This window comes from Amphiura filiformis, chromosome 15 (assembly GCF_039555335.1).
Source record: "Amphiura filiformis chromosome 15, Afil_fr2py, whole genome shotgun sequence".
Classification (NCBI taxonomy): domain Eukaryota; kingdom Metazoa; phylum Echinodermata; class Ophiuroidea; order Amphilepidida; family Amphiuridae; genus Amphiura; species Amphiura filiformis.
Window position 1 is genome coordinate 41,280,225 of NC_092642.1, and position 18,734 is coordinate 41,298,958.

At 35.7% G+C, this 18,734-nt stretch overlaps 1 long non-coding RNA gene across 1 annotated transcript in view; it reads left to right on the forward strand.

The window, feature by feature from the left end:
• LOC140171646 (uncharacterized) overlaps nt 1–18,734 on the forward strand; it is a 179,312-nt gene that overhangs the window by 84,319 nt on the left and 76,259 nt on the right. Inside the window, exon 2 of the long non-coding RNA XR_011861627.1 lies at nt 10,291–10,359. This is a non-coding gene — a long non-coding RNA (uncharacterized lncRNA). The remainder of the gene's footprint in view (nt 1–10,290; nt 10,360–18,734) is intronic.

Here is an 18,734-nt window from a genome sequence, read left to right on the forward strand (position 1 = left end):
AACATAAAAACTCCAAATTTTGACAAGAGCTATCTAAAGAACCACTGAACTAATACTAGGCTTGTTTGTACTCATTTCAATGCATTTTTCATGTTGATTCCAAATATGGTAATGAAAAATTACAATTCTGATTTTTTTTTTTTAATTTGTCGTCTGCAGTCGATACCCGCGTGGAAAGAGTTAATGTTGCCAAAATTCTTACCCTTTAAACTTCATAAACTCTTTTTACACTGCTTTGGTTTACCCATGATAAAGAAAACTGAGGAAAATCGAATAACGCAACAAACTATAAAGAGATAATATCTGTGCATTATAACAACATAAAAAGCTTTTACTATTCGATAGAGAATATACAGGAAATGACAACAAAATAATCTTTCTCAAACCACTTGTTGATTATGTTTAATGGTGCAAGATAAAGTAACCCTATTGGAATTAAGCCTGTACACGTTTTAAGGTTATAAAAACATGTGAAATCTTCTTCCGCAGGAAGCTTAACCTATAAATCCCTCTATATAGATATAGGTGATGAGTTAACAGACAAACTGAAAGAAAACTAGTGGCAAATGGTGGTCATAGACCACAAACCTAGCTGGGGCATGTTCGTGTTTTGGAGGTATCTGACCCCGGCAAAATGTTCCAAAAATGTTATCCTGGTCATCGAGGTTTGTTGTCACCAAGTTTGAGCCCCGTACTCCTTACAGATGTCCAGACAATGCAATACTAAGATTTGACCCCAGATAACCTTTGACCTGACCCCTGCACATTATTCCAAAATGTTCCCCTGGTCATTCAGTATGTTGTCACAGAGTTTGAGCCCTGTACCCTTTACAGATGTCCAGAAAATGCAATTAGAAAATTTGACCTCTGCATGGCCTTTGACCGGACCCCTGCTAAATGTTCCGCTGGTCATAAGATTTGTTGTCACTGAGTTTGAGCCCAATACCCCTTACAGATATTAAGAAAATGAAATTGTAAGATCTGACCTCAGATAACCTTTGCACACCTCACGAAAGGCAGTCTGTTTCCGGGGGCGACACATCAAATATTTTGGTGGATGTTCTTTGGGAATTTTGAGGTAATGGGTCTTTGGGAGCTGAGGGCGTACCGGCAAAAAGGGGGTCTTTTGGAGCTGCGAACAAGTAAAATAGGAACTTTTGGAGCTGCGCGCGAACAGTCAAAATCAAGAGTCTTTCTTGGGTTTCTGGTTGAAAATTGCCTGAACAAAACAGAGATACGAGGAATGAGCAATTTTGGTGTCTTTTAAAGCCAAAATGATCAAAATCGGAGCTGCGAAAATCAAAAAGTAAAAACAACTTCAGGAATATGTTATGCTAGTTGGATTGCATGCACCATTACCTTTCTGAAAATGCATACTTTTATGTACTTTTCGTCATTACATTTAGAGATACAATAAAAAACAATATCTAAATTACTGACTCGAGAAAGGTATACAGAATATAGTCAAGCGTCGATAATTCGGACCTATTATGATTAACTTGAAAAATATGATGAAATGACACAATGTGTCCATGTGTCTTTATGGTCATACGTGGATTGGGGAATAGATTTCTCAGAAGCTGTCAATTTGGTAGGGCGACCTGACCTTTTCCTATTGGTATGTCCCAATAGCTTTCTAATCTCATTTGAGCTTTTACCTTGTCTTTTAAGCTTAACACAAAGTTCTCTTTCCGCCTTTGTTGACTCTTTTCTACCCGCTTTTCGACCACGCGGCGCCATTTTTAAAGGTCTGTGAGCTCCATGGCTCTTTTAAAGGTATGTGAGCTCCATGGCTCTTTAAATTTCACCTTCCCAGGAAAATTGCTGTAAAATTGCGAAAATCTGATCGATTTTGATGCTGTAAACGCTGAGATATGCTACGATATGTCAGTTACCATCTTGCAGGGGTTGTTTGGTGCTGTACAAACATCTTGCCTCCAGTAATGAACTCCCCAGGCAGTACCAGGGGGGAATTTACTTATTGCACACGGTATATATAAGTACTAGAACTTCAAAGGTGCTTGTATGTTCATTGAAGCAAGACGTGCAAGTCTCTCTTGACATGAAAACGCGGAGTCGACCGTATTCATTCTAGCGGTTTGTTACTACGGAGTCTGTATTCTTAAGGGGGTACTACACCCTTTGGTAAATTTGTGACTATTTTTGAATTTTTCTCAAAAAATAATAACACACTGGTAACAAAAGTTATGGATATTATTGGGGCAAGGAATCCAATTACTACACTGAAATTTCTGTGACTCAAGACAAGCGGTTCAGTATATATGATAGGAAATGAGGTACATCCAAGCGGTACCTTATTTCTTATCATAAATAACGAACCGCTTGTCTTGGGTCACTGAAATTCCAGTGTAGTAATTGGATTCCTTGCCCCTATAATATATGCAACTTTTGTTACCACTGTGTTATTAGTTTTTTGAGAAAAATGAAAAAATAGACACAAATTTATCGAGGGGTGTAGTACCCCCTTAACGTATACAAAAAGTGACACGTAGAGGGAAGAGCGTAGTTTTGGATTGATGGATATCTGAGCGTCCCTTTAAAGTTGCCTTAAAAATGCTACTCTTTTTCTGTATACCCGCTGAGTCTATAAAAAGGTTATCACTTTGCCTACTTTCATCATGGCAGTTCGAATGTAGCACATTGACGGTATTAATGTTTGCTCACGATAACTGCAGGAAGATATGCCAGTTGTTTCACCACCTTGCCTTTGGCTGCACATCTTGTACGACTAAAATAACTCAAGATACGTCAACGTTTTCTCACGCCCTTCATTATTTACGTTATACTCAGTCAAAGCATCGTACGCATGAAAGTTTTACGCCAGTGGCGACAAGGTTGTTTGGGGCGCAAGAGTGGGGATGTATCCGTGGTACAGTTGACATAAATGGCTAATTTTGTCTATTCAGAGTGGTTGTTCATAGGTTGATGTTTCACACATAATATATTGAACCACCAATACTTCTTGATATTCGTGTTGCTGGAGGGTCGTCTAGTGCAGGTGTTAATATATAAATAAGCATCAACTTAGAAATAAAAATAGATGATCAGTGTTATGTTCTTAAAGCACATGCATATCTAAAACTCTTTGGGCGAATAATAATATACTTTAAAGAGGAGGTCTTTTTTCCTTCAGAATTGAAGGGACTTTTCTCATTTTTTGTTATCTGATATTGGGAGAAATGTACTTCATATAGAATTTGTCTCTAACATTCATTTCATTTGAAAAATCTTCAAACAGTGAGTCATTAGGACAAACATTCACATGGAAACCACATTTGCATTAAACCGTCAACATCAAAACCAATCATTTTTATACGCAGAATAGTTCCTTCATATTCCACGGTCTTTGGTTATACTACAAGAACAAAACACCTGCAATCTTTCATGAACAAAAATTCATTCGAATATTCGAAAATAATGCAATTTGAATGATCGTTTGTCATTCGGTGCCCGATTCATGAACCGGAGCTAATGATTCAAAATGACTGCCATTGAGTAGTATTATTTCAGAAAAAAAAATTAATTAGCTTCGAAATGTAACACATTACGCAAATCCACATTCTAAAAACATCCAATTTTCTGGAGGCATTTGCCATGTTCTGAGGGTTTAAAATTCCTCTGAACGTCTCCACTGAGCAGCGTCTTGCTCCACTCACAATATTCATGATATTCAGCGTGAAAAAAGAGTCTGGACATTTCTTACGTGTTACACATTATTAATCGAATCCAAAATACAATGTGGGTTATAAATGAGTGCGTCAAACATACATGCATATATCAAAGTACAAGAGGCCCAGGGCATTGCATATTGTACACTTCAAAATAGAAACATTCAGATGCATACTATAGTATAAAAGACTTAGTACTTATAACAATAGTTCCTGAAAAGTTCCTGAAAACTACATTATATCACACAAATCTTTCGAGCCTTTTACCTCTCTTTTTAATACAGCCTCTTGTCAAGTGCTGAACAAATACAACATACTGTGTATCGACAGACCCCGTTGATACACGTCTGATACGTTGCCTTCAAATGTCACCAAAATGATCGTTGTCACTTGGTTAACATGCCCTGAATCTTTGCACTTTATATCCAGTTGCCGCTATAGGTAATGTGACATATAAACATCGATTTCTATTGCATTTATTCAAGACTGTACACTGACAGGATAGGAAAATGAAGAAGCAGATCGAAATGAAAAACGTCTCTTATTTAAGGGTTTTAGGGGACTACTGAATGTAGCAGGCTCATAAGCATGGCTTCGTTATACTTTAAGAAAACCTTTTCTTATATTGAAGCGTGGAATATTTGGTGTACATGAGACATGACACAGAGACAGAAAGAAAACAATCCTTTGTGTGTGCGCTCAACACTCCATTGCACAGAACGTTGTTTTGATATAAACCATGTTCTCTTGGGCGCCAAAATTTTTTGTATTCCAGACTTATGCTGCTTTCATACTGTCTTGCCGTTTGCCGCTGGAACGGCGTAACGCACGCGCATTGAAGACAAACGGATCAAATTAAGGCTTATCATTGGCCGATACGTCATGTCGCTTGCCATAGCGGCAAGTCGCACGACAGTCTGACAGGGCCATAAGAGGTTTCTTCAGTATTTCATTTTGGTTTATATCAAAACAATGCAATATGAATTTACCTCTCTGGTGACTTGTAATACGATACCAGAATAAAATGTAGGCCTATTCCACAAACACAGAACACATACAGGGTGTCAGTTAAAGAACTGTATCGTCGGAAACTTTAAGCTTGGTATTTAAATGACCGAACCAACTAGACTTAAATAGAAGATGACAATAGACAACTCATGCGCAGTATTGACACTCCTAATACATTTATTGATTGATATATGAATCAGTGGAAAAATTTGAAAATGAGGGAGTTTCGTAAAATTCATATAATTCCAGGCGGTGATGGAAGCGATATCGCCAATTTTGAGGTCGCCATTGGATTAACACATAATCATGAAATCTTCACAAACAATTCTAAATTTGTTATGTGGTGTCAAAGCAAAATTATCTTACTCCAAAACCGTCGGGGTTCGACAAAGTACCCCACTGCAAGTATGTTAATTTTCCATTTGTAATTGCTAACTGTGTATTTTGAATGGGGCTGTCAGCCCTGTATCTTCGCCAGCCTCGTACGTCACATGTTGCGCTTCCTATGCCGCCTGTATAATTCAAGAACGGTAGGGTCAATTGTCAAAATTCAAAAAGTATGTGGTAGCTGATTTATTGCTCATCAATTATTTAGTTATGTTTGTTTGGACATTCAAAAAAATACAGTTCTTTCAGGCACACCCTGTACAATAACATTAATACAAAAAACTTAATAAGGAGAATGACAAGATTGATAAGAATAATAAGAACACCTAATAAAGACATTATAGACTACAGAGGGCAATTCTATAGAATTTGCCTGCACAAAAACGCAACATCTTAGAAAAGACAACAGTTTTGCATCATAACAATATAAAAAAAATCTTCTTCAATTCAACAGAGAATAAACAGGAAATGTTAAATAACATTACTTTTAGTTTTCAATATCATAACTAATGGCAATAAAAGTATCTTTCACAAACCCCCGCTCTAAGGTATAAGTAGAATTAACCCTATTAATAACTCCAATAGCTTTAAGGCTCTATAAAGATTTGCAAATCTTCTTCCGCAGGAATTTGAACCTAAATTTATAAATCCTCATTTAGATGTAGTAGCTGATGAGTTAACAGACCTATTATAGGCAGAGGATGATTTAAGCACTTCCCACCACACCACTGTGTTGACTTGCGGTTAGCACAGCTGTGTGAGTGAACATGACACCACTGCTCTCACATTGCATTGACGGGCATGGTTAAATTTGAATTTGGACTGATATATTTACAATACAAACGCATTCAAAATGCTAGTCGATTTCACATTTTATGTTACCTACAGAAGGTGTGAATTATCCTTTATGCATACATCACTTTTGTTCTGAAATCGACGAAGTAATAATGACACACGCACAATTCTTAAACAACATCTTTTGCACAGAATTGTGCACAGAAAAAGTGGCAGTTGAAACTCTAGTGATAACACGTTTGCAGTGCATGATGGGGCTTCCTTAAATCATCCTCTGACCTATAGGTAAATCCAAGGTAAAGGTTGAGCTGGTATTCATTGCTTTTTTTATATTCACTTGATAAGTGATATGCGATTGAGAATCAAAGCTGTTTGTATTCTAGACGGATTTTGATCCAGAATATTCATTTGTTATTAATATATTTGTAGTTTCAGAAAAGGCAGAAACACTCAGAACGTAGACGTGAATTAAATGAAGTTTCATACTTTCCGTTGGACAGGAGTGTCCATCTCTCTTTCTCAGCTTTCTCAGCTCATCTGCTGGGTGTGTTCGCACACCTCCCGTAAGCGAGCCTTTTTACCTTCCCATCATCTCGATCTGGTAACCCATTTATACACCGGTGTAAGAGCACAACACAATTGCACTGCGTGGGTTCGACCCGCATTAGTAAAGACCCGTACCGCTCGGCCCGGATCTAGGGCTATACTCAGAAGTGTCCGCTTTGTCAACGTACCTGCTGCATTTCCAACGCTGAGTAAAATGAATACGTGTCAAATCAAATAGTCAAATCCACATAGAGATTGGACAAATTAGGACCGATATGGCATAATTCTATGGTTCTACATTTAAGTCATGTTCAACAAATTCAACATCGCATTATAGAGAACGTTGTTTAGACATAAAATAAATTCAACGCTGAAAAATATCAATGAATCAATTTTCTTTTCTGTATCTTTAAGTGCACGCACAATGGATTGTATTCTCTCTGTCTCGGTAACATATCTCCTATGCACCGAAAATTCATGAAAAGAATTTCGTGAAGCATATAACCAAATAAAACTAAACTCGCTTACAGATAAGTACCACACTATCTTACTATGGTCTACTCTCGCACGCGAACTTTTAATGAAGGACTTACGTAGGACTTTGTACTCCATTCCCGCTGAACGAAGCCAATCAGATTACTGGCCTGTTCAGTGTTGTTATGATTGTAAGATGATCATCAGCCATCAGAACCCCACTTCTGCCGTGTATGCTCACATGGGCAAATTAGTACCGTACTTCTCTGAAAGCTAGTGTATTAAATAGTTTTTTGGAATATTGTGTCAGGCCCGTACGTAGAATTTCATTTGGAAGAAAAAAAAAAAAAAAAGTGGACCTTTTTTCCAAGGGGTGGGCGATTTTGTGAAAAGTGGATAAAATTGGGACCTTTCTTGTCCAAAAAGCGTAAAAACCTAATTTTTCGCTCGCTAAGCTCGCAAATTCTATAATTTTGGGACTTTATGTATACTTTTCCAAATTGGGGGGGGGGGGTGCGTCACACCCCGCACCCCACCCCCTACGTACGGGCCTGAATATTATTTATATTCTATAGTCCTATAAATCACTTGGATAATAGACGTTATCTCAATTTACGTTAATAATTCATTAAGACTTATTTCACAAATCTTTGGCATTTTCCTTTCTTGTTTAAATACACCCTATTGTTAAGGATACGATACATGATTTACCGACAAGTGACTCATTTCGGAATGCGATCATGAATTTTGAAGAAAAAAAAAGTTTCCACAGGCTTCGTTGGGATTCGAACCAGCGATTCGAAACTTCCTTCGATTACGCGTCTAGCGCTCTACCGTTCGGCCACGGTGGCAGTTGAGTGAAGTAGTGTAATGATAAATGATAAATCTCATAATGCCATCTTTAGCCTTTTGTTTACTAAAAAAAAGACGCGTTTTGTAAAGATAGATTACCCGTTTTATGCATAAAGAGCACGAACGTTCGGGAAAGGTTTCAAACAAATAATAAAGACACTGATGTGATGATGAAATTGCGTAAGTCGGGGAATACATGCGTCGCAATGTTTTGTTTTGGTTTTAGGAATTTGACCTTAAAATTTACGACTTCATGACATTATCATTCGAAATCAACAAAAGATATTTCAACAGTATATGGCATCATTCTTTCTCTAGAATGTTTTATACATGTATGTGAAATAGCTTCAACAATGGTTCGCTGCATAATGGTAAAAACAGCCTTGACCTAAAAAAAGGGCGAGAGGTACCATATTTACGGATTCAGGCTAAATTTAAAATTGATATAAAACGTTTGTTTTTTGTTCGATTACAAAAATTAATTTTTGTCATATAAAGAAATTGTGTCTGGCGTGAATTACACTACAGTTTTTATTCTTAGGGCTCTTTGACTTCTTCAAATGATTTTTTTAATGATAGAGTGAATCCCCTGGCCCTCTATAATTACGCACAAAAAATTCGAGTCCCCTTAAGAGAAAGAATTAGACGAAGTACTTACAAGGCTCATAGATTACATTTTATATGTGTCATATCTAAAGAGCAAAAAACATATAACATATTACTTAGCGCTTACTTATAATAATGCAAAATAAATTAACAAGAGAAGTGACTTTTGAACCACTATGTCAAATTCGTACTGTAATATGATTAAACAATAATACAAAGCAGAAAACAAGATATATACGAGCGTATGTCCATAAAAAATAAAGCACTTCGTTATGATCCTCAAGTCTCCCGAGTCGATCCTGGGAAGTGAACGATAGCAACGCCAAAGTCTGATTTATATTAATGGAGATAGCCTTTTGTTTTATAATGATTCTTGAAGATGGAGTTATAGTGTAATGCAACTCCTTGCCTTGGTCGTATGAATTAATTAATTTGCAACATGATCTTTATAGGACACGAACATAATATTAAGCTGCTTCTGATAATATCCCATGGGTGGTGCATTAAACCATTTTGCTGACCTTACGACAACACAATAAAGTTACAACATGATTTCCACACGCGTAACTGTTTTTGCTTTTATGATCGTAAATCATTTTAGTGAAATGGGTATTACGACTAAAGTTTCGATGGATTTTGCGACTTATGAAGCTCTGAACATGAGGAGTCTATAATAACTGTCATGATTGTTCAATATATAATATATGTTTTACTTATAGGATGGATTAAAAATGAGATGTAATTCTCAAATTGTTATAATTTTGGCGATTCACAATACGATGCGCCACCAGCGGTTGCTCTTGCTAGTCAAATTTTTGACCTTCAGGGTCGACATTGCTGTTCTAGCCACCATTAAATTTTCACACGAGTGTGATAATAATGATGAAAATAGCTCCACGAAGGATTCCGTGTGATCAATTGATAGAAAATGGATCCACTATCTTTGTTAATTACTGTTTTGCTGCACATCGTTATAATTTAAACACACAATGACATTATGTTCCTGTGTTGTGCTCGTATTATACGGGCTCTGAATGTTGACCTCTCCCCCAGCAAACGCTGGAGGCGCATCTTATTATGATTCGACCGAATTTAATGATGTACTTCCAACAGTGTAGTTTCTTCATGGACACCCTGTGCCAGAGCGAATATGAATTAGAGTAGTATGCTATACACGTACATCGTGTAGCTACATTTTCTTAATGTTAACAGCTACGTAACAAAATGTCAGCCAGCACTTAGATCGACATTCTTGTGATACAGAATAGGAATTAGTTGTCATATTAAGTTACTTATTTTGCTTTAGCTATCATCAAATGTATTCATTTTCATATGTATTTCAGTACACCTGTCAATCCAAGAATTATGGATTATGATTGGGAGTGCTCTATTTTGTATTTCTCGGTGTGAATCTGAGAACTATGCACATTCAATCTATCTACTCAATTGCAAAGTTCTAAAATGGTTCTCCGTCAATCTAGTCCCATACCTGTGATTTAGTTCACTGTGTGTACATACAGGTAACCGAATGTACTGATGTAACAGGTAATGCGTAACTAGTAGTACCACGTCTATGTAGCATATTTTCGTACCTGATCTGTGGCCAATTCTACAAGTAAAGGGATAAGAACGTATTATGTATTACGCCATTACCAGCCTTTGAATACTTGTGACCCTGGTTCTAGACGTGTACCAGGACAAGACCACATATATTAATCCAGATGTACAACGTTTACTTGTTATATGATTGTGAGGAACTTCAAACTATGACTCTGCAAAACAACTCGACCGATTTATGCGTCATACAATGAAACTAGACACTTCGAGCTTTACCTAGAATAAATGAAACAAGTATTTGTTTTACGTATTGTAATCATCAAGCATAACTCGCAAAAAAACTGACTTCGGCTCACAATTTTGTGTTTTTTCACAGGTTTATGGTTGGGCAAGAAGAGGAGCCACCTTTACTGTTTCTAATCTTGAGCAAACCAACTGAACTCTTGTAAGTATGTCAAATCATTTTGGTTCTGCATAAACCTTCCTCGGGTCTGTGGATAGCGACTGGTACTGTAGACTATGACTCTACAATACTGAACCAACGGACTGAGCGCTAGTACTAAGGTTCGCTCATCCGACAATAAGGTGTTGTAGTGCGAACAAAAGTTAGCTAGACCGAAAATAGAATGGGTTTGCTAGTCAGAAAGTTAGGGTTACGGTTATGGTTTAGGTTTAGGGTTAGGTTAGTGTGAGGATTACTGCTAGGGATTAAAGTCACTTGTTCGAGAGGTTATAAGGTGTAGCAGGTGCATACATTGTACTCCAACACTCTTAGAGGAAATTACGTTATAGCCTCTATTAGGCGACCTGATGAGGACAGCGCAAATATGCCATATACTAAGCCTAATAATGGTTAATGTCGTCGTATAGGAATATAACTTGTCGTATTCACATATCATGAGAAGGAACCGAAACTGTGGGACAATCTATAGTTTGATCAGCTCGTAATCGGCGGGAATTGTTAGGCTTTTACCACTATGCCAAAAAGTAGACCCACGTTAAGAATGATGTAGTTGGCCTATCTGCTCTATTTTGTGCGTTTTAAATAAAGTAGATAGAGTATAGGATTTAATAATTTGTGATGCTTCTGGCGAGATGTCACAAGACAACTCTCAAAATAAAATATATTGATATTAATCAGCGATGTTATAAGGCCCGCCGATTACGAGCTGATCAATCTATAGCTTCTGCAGCAGTCCTTTAACTGACCATGTGATAGTCTTCCTTAATATCCGGGTACGCATTTGTTTAATAAGAGTTAATGTGTCAATGTCCTATTTGTGTTCGCATTTATCATTGCCTGGCCACTAAATACCCAATTTTTTACAGGACGTCTTGAGAATCTCATATGTGTGAAGTCGGTACGAAACAAGATTATGTTTCGATATCTGTTTCTTATTTATTCGGTGCTGTTGACAGTTTGGATAATTGGAATTGAACATATTGAGGATATAACCTTACACAAGTGACCTTTAAAACTTCTATAACTTTACAAATATCGTGATACAGTTGTCATCTTTCAAAAAGTACTTTGTGGTACCTAAACAAGTACAAAAAAGTTGTTTGATCTGTTGTTACTTCCTTCTTCTTTTTTATTGTCACTTCTTTTGGGGTTTTTCTTTATGAATAATGAATGATTGAATAAACTACGAAGGCAGTAGATATGTATAAAACATACAACGAAGAAATACCATCATTTTCCAAAGAAAATCATTGTCCTGTCTCATTTGAATACCAGCATTCCAAAACCGTTGATACCGTTGAAAATGGTTGTGTCTGTGGCTAATTTTTTGTGTTAATGTTGAATGCAAGCGGCATGACGTATCAACCAATCATAAGCCTTGATTGTGTCCGTTTTGGCTACACTTCACATGCGTCATGTCGCTCAGCGGCAAGCGACATGAAAGTATGAAACCAGCATTGTTGATCAACCGAAATCAGTATCAAGCAAATAAAGCTTTTTTACGATTTCCGCAAACTTACTTGTCAACTGAACTAACATATTGGCTGAAATGGTGCTAAGATTTATACAGGAGCACCGAATGGTGTGAAAGCAGGGTTCATGGAATTTTTAGCCGCCCAAAACTTCTAACATGAATAAAGCTATAGATGTTTCTCCCATATGAAATGGATGTTAACTAGTACAAAATTTAGTGACTTGTAAGACACTAAACAAATTTAACATTTGCAGTTGCCACATGTTGTCATTTTTTTCTACTTTACCTGTCAAATATTTTGAAGTGTGAAGTGTAAGCTTGACAGCTGTCCTCCAAGAGTGTATATATATAAAAAAACATTATTGTCGTGTCATTCTAAGGGTGTGTAACGCGTATCAAAAACTCAGTTATACGTGACTAGAAAAAATATTTTGAAAATCCTACTTATTCTGAAGATGAATAAAGAGTATCAAAAGCTCAGCCCTGTGTGTCTAGAAAAGGTTTTAAAATAGAAATGATGTTTGTTGTCATTTTCTTTTGACTGGTAAAGTTTCGCACTTAACCAACACATAATAAAATAATTGCCAAATTAATTAATAATTACCAATTACTACACACTGGGTTTGTCGAAATCTTTAAAGTTCAAGCATTTTGTATCGCAAAAATGCCCCTCCAACATAGTGATAGAAGGTGTAACTTGACCAGTATGGTGCATGCATAATGAGCTGTCACTGGTCACTAATGACGGTCTGCGAAGATCAGGTGATATGGCAAGTGCTACGAAGTGGTTCTGTTGAAAAGGTTAAAACCGAATGCAGTGTTTCTAGTAAGACACCTATTGTGTTAACTGAACTATACAACTGTCTACTGAAAACCATAAAGGCGCATGAACATTGTGACCATTTCCTTTGTTAGGGTCGATGGTATAATTTCTTAAGTTAATGTGTGTGTTATTGTTGAGTACATTCCAGATACATATTTTCACACATCCCCACCAGTATTTCCCATAAACAACCGCCACAACAGACATATATCTTCATGTGGAAAATTAGCCTTATTCCAATCAATAATTGCCCGTTTTAATCACATTACCAATCACAGGAACCCAATAAATCCAAAAAACTTCCTGCTAAGGTACTTTTTCTAAATCTTGGATTACCGAGAAAGTGAATTAGGCATACGCCTACACAAAAAGGTTGGTACATTATTTGCGACCCCACTTTTGTGACCCCACTTACTTCTACTTTTAAAAACTATGAAACTCTCCAAACTCCTCTTGGTCTGTATAATCTACAAATATGTTGCTATGTTAGTCAGGCTGGCATGCGTCATGTCAACATAAATAGGGACGAATGTCTGGTCTTGTCCCCTGAATGAGGACAAAAATTTGGCTTTGCCACCTCACACCGAAATCCTGGCTACGCCACTGGTAATGGGTATGTATGCCTTGTTTTGTCTATGTGAACGAATTCCATATTGACGTGGTAGGCGGAATTGGACTGTTGAGTTCCCTTTGTTCATTTGTGGTAAATTTGGCTTACGAACTCCAGAGACTACATATATTCTCCTTACGGCTGTCTGTCCGTATGTTCAAGTCTCGTTTGTAATTATCAACGTATCGCTTGCCATTCACTCACTTAATTAGTATTATATAGACATATAATGTGACCTGCTATACCACAAAATAAGTATAAAGTCGCAAGTTGGTAGTTTCGAGACCTCATGACTGCATTGGCTTTGTTTCACATGCGCCTGTTCAAGCCAACAGTATGTCCTTTATGAATGGGGGCACAATGTGCCATTCACAAAGGAAACACTACTGGCTTGTACAGGTGCGCGGCAAACATTCGATAACATACGTATACTTCACATTAATTGTCACTAATTATATAAATCTTTTTTCATAACCATTTATTCAATAATTTTCTTGTGATAAAACATCTGTATAATTTCCAGTTCAACTGAAGGCGCTCATCACGATTAATACGTATTTGTTATTTATCAAAAACTGACTAGTCTATAGTGTATAGTGCAGTTGTATAAGTTATATGAAGACCTGTCAGACAAATTCCCACGAGATTCGAACCATATAACATTATATACTCATTAAAATTCTCAATCTTTTATCATAGGCAATCTAATCATCAAATCTTCATGTAGTAATATATCTTTCCTGAAAGAAACCCATATATTATGCAACCCATTGATGTATGAAACTATTAATAGCATACGTGTTTGTCATTGATATTGGATTATGCTTTTTAAAATGTCTTTATAGTGACCTGTTGATCAGTTCTCCATAATAGAAGGTCTCGACCATTTTACTATCAATTTTTAATAGATGCGTGATCTCTATTGCATCCCCAGTGTAAAGGTCTTTTTGTTGATATTGTATCTAAGCCGCAATTATGTGAAAAAATGAAATGATGTTTTTATAATGTCATTAATGACACTTTACGGGTAGACTAGGTATTGTTGATCGAAGCGATTTTCAGTATCGAAATCAATATATTATTGAAAATTAACACTTTAATGTTTTGCAAAAGTTCAATGTACAAATCATGCTTGATATATTGCTGCTAATGAGTTATGTACGTTTTACAAAAGTGTTGTTGTTTCAGCCCTCTTTACAACATAACTCAAGAAACACAGGACCTACAAAAGTATAACTGTGATATTTGAATTCTTCTGCACATTTTCTGGCTACACTACTGCAAAGACCTGCTCCAAAGTGATTGTAACATGCAGTACAAACTAACCTTGAACTCTGCTATTATGGTCATTGCAGTGGACAATTTTACTGGATCATGGTATCATAATCATAATGGAGCTCAATAATCCAGTCCGTTATCATAATTTACGTGCGATGGTATTCATCATTAAAAACACTCAGGAAAAGTTAAATATAACCTGGGGTTTTGGAAGTTGTAGTGTTAAACAGCTGCACTATAGTATTCAACAATACCGTCAAATGTGTTTGAAAACATGGACAATGATGGATACAGACTAATGTGTGAACATGGTGAAAAAAATCCCCATTTTGAACACTGGGGTTCTCCTCTCTCTAATATAGTCTTAAATTTATCGTTACCCTTTGCACACAGTATCTGCACCATTCAAGTGGCAAATATTCCATCGAGGAAAATTAATATTAAAATATGAATTGATCTCTTCAGATTAAAATACAATTTTTACCCGTGTTGCTCATCCTGAATATGGTGAATATTTCACTTGATATTCTGACAACGCATAGCTTAATGCATTCCATCACGCATAATTATTCAACAACGGAGAAATTAAGTACGCTTTCAATAAAACAGATGGTAGTTTGCTTTATTGCTTAGTTTGATGAAAAAAGTTTTATTGTAGCGGTATACCAGCAGCAGATGCATGCAGCTTATGTAAAATTTGATCACTATTGAATTAAAGACTTTGTATTTGCTAAGCTTGTGCCTCATGTTTGACCTTGAAGTATTTTAACAAATGAGATAAAACAGCAAGTGGAATATTTCAAAGTATGCAAAAAAGAAATGCTTGACTTATTCAATAACCATTTTAAAACAACCGTGAACCCAGAGAATAGCCTTTTACTTATAACCTTAACAGCCACTTTCATAATAAAATGTTTCGCAAATGGCGCAAAAAATCATGCATGCCAACCAGGACAAAAAAACAACAAAGTAGGCGAACCACGCTAAATTGCCTAAGTTGGCATACTACAAGGTATGGCCTATGGGTATGTCTAGTGAGTAGTAAAGATATAGGTCGGCTTGGGGTACTGCAGCCCGGGTTCGAAACTCGCAGCTGGACAAAGTTACCGATACATATTCTGGCCTCAGGTATTTTCTCTGCCACTCCGGTTTCACTCCTGCTTTCTACATCAGACTTCTAGTCTTGTACATGCCCGTCCTTACCGCTTCCTTGTTTTACTGTCGCTTTTATTGAATTTCGAACCATTTCTATTTCAAGAAAATACATTTGATAATTATTTTGGTAACAATAGTGACTGAACCGTTTTGTTGAATCTTTTCAATTCAGGAGAACGTCATTAATTAAGGTAAAATTATTTCTATTGAGATCGAGAAATTTATGCTAGACCTTGACTGAATTTTAAAAAGCCTTTGCAAATTCTGATTGATCTTCTTTTTATATAATTGCTTTCGCTCACTTTTTATATTTAATGACATGATAATCAATGTTACAAATAGCTTAAGAAATACCAATATTAGATCGGTTTTGTGTAGCTTTTATAAGATCTTTCTAAATGATTTTCACTTTTAAGTAATAATAGAATTTTAAAATTGCTTCCTTTTGAAAATGGTAGTGTTATAAATAGTTACTATTTTTATGATGCTTTGAAGTCGTAAAATGAATCCACGTGAATAACGGTTTCGTAGTTTTTGTGAATAACTTAGATATTTGACAAATAATTTCATGTACATTATGCGCGGGTTATTACAGGAGATGGAATTTGTACACGTGTTGTGATACTTCATAGTTTGTGTAATATATACTCTCATATCATATTAACGGCCATATAATATCATATTTTCTTTAGTAGCCACTAGCCAAACAGTATTGCATAATTGTTAGCTCAGATTGTAATTAGTAGCAATATTACATTATTTTATGTGAAATATATAAACACTTTCTTTCTAACTTTTTTCAAACGGAATTAGAACCTGTATCTTGCCATTCAACAAGAGCTCTTAAGGTTGGTCTTAAACCTAGAATAATGAAAACTTTCGGGCCTTATAACTGCTAAAGAATATAAAAGTATAGATTTTTAGAATGGCAATGACTTGGTTAATTCATCTGTGAGGTCAAATTTGGGCCAAAATGCTCATTTTTAGAAAAAATCCCAAAAATGCTAAATTAAAAAATAATAATAAAAAGCCTGATTTTAGACCAAATTTCAAATATTTTGGTGAAGTTGGTTCAAAAATTCAAAAAAAATAAAAATCAGTTCCTATCTAGTTTTTAAAATTTTTTTTCAAAAAACCAGTTTTTTGGCCCAAATTTAACCTCACAGATGAATTTATCAAGTCTTTGTTATTTTAAATATATATACTTCTATATACTTGAGACCAATAATTTAGCAGTTATGAGGCCCGAAAGTTTCCATAATTCCAAAAATTAGTACTCGTTTCAGCTGAATCAGCACCTCTTCGAATCTTGGCATTTTGGCGGACTAGACGTAAGCTCCCGGGCTCAAGCTGAATTATTTAAGTAACTCAATGCACGGTAAATAAAGCTTGCCGTGATATTGTATATGTCATGCGTGCTAAATGCAATGTATCAAATATCGAATTGAAGTCTGTTTGATTCAAGCATTGTCCTATACAAAATATGGTTTATTTATACAAATACGGTTAAGGGGTATACGTATACAAATAAGGTTAAAAGCATAGAGTGAACTTTGTTGATACCCAATTGTGTGGGCGGTGGATGGTGTATGGTATGTGTGCTTGTAGGTATATGCATTTATGTGTTTCTCACCTGCCTGACTATCTGTCTACCTTCCTGCCTGTCTGTAGGTCTGTCTGGGTGTCTGTCTGTCTGTCTGTCTGTCTGTCTGTCTGTCTGTCTGTCTGTCTGTCTGTCTGTCTGTCTGTCTGTCTGTCTGTCTGTCTGTCTGTCTACTTGGTTTGGTCTACCTATTACATAAAATAAAAGAAAACGTTTAGTGTTTTGTTGTGATAAAGAAACATTTTCATTAATTGAACAATTTTCTTCGTCTAAATTTCAAATAGCCAATACTTTCAAACCCCAAATTGTACAAAATCAATATCACCACCCAGCAAACACAAAAACATTTTAAAAACGTTTTAAATAAGTTATATTTTGGCTTTTGGTTTAAGTAAAAATGTTTTAATAACATTAAAATGTCGGGTTATATAAAAGTCATGATAACGTTTTAAAACGTTTTGTATGAAAACACACTTCAACAATATTTTTAATGTTTTCAAAAAATGTTATTGTAAACTATTTTTGCAAACATTTTTGCCAAATATTGTGTCAATACTTAAATAACATTATGTTAAAATATTTGAACCCAGCAAACACAGAAATGTTCTTAAAATGTTTTTTCAAAACCTTTTAATAACATTTAAATGTTGGGTTATATAAAGGTCATGAAAACGTTTTTAAAACGTTATTGAAAATATTTTGGGCAAACATTTTTCGCAAAATATTTTTTCAACCCCAAAATAACATTTTGTTTAGAATGTTTTGTATCAAGTTTTCATGAATGTTTTTGGAATGTTATTAAAACGATTTTATACCCTTTATATAACCCGACATTTAAACGTTTTCTGTAAAACATTTTTGTTTGCTGAGCAGTAGATTATCAAAAATGTTTTTTAAGGTTATGAAAACGTTTTATACTCTTAATATACCCTTTATATAACCCGACATTTAAACGTTTTCTGACAACCTTTTATAACCTTTTGCGAATGATTTCGAAAACGTTTTGTGTTTGCTGGGCAGCTAGACAATAAAAGGAGATTTATATATAGATCACAACTAATTATTAAACAAAACTGATAATAGTTTCAACTTAAAGTCCGTTCATACTACCACCGCATTTGCGATGCGTTGCTTTGCGATGCAGATATATCGATTACTTTTGCCGCAACTCAACGCATCGCAAATGCGGTAGTAGTATGAACGGACCTTAATCTGAACTACTGTAATATCAGTTGGGCGTAAATTGACAATAATTAGCGCAGTAGGTTACCAGGACAATTTCTATATTCATTCCTTTGCTTGAGACACATTTATAGGTCATTAATTCTTTACAGCCTGGAGTTGTGAAGATGTTATAAATACAGGTGCAATATGTCGCAATTTAAAATGGTTAGTTGGATAGATATCATGACTA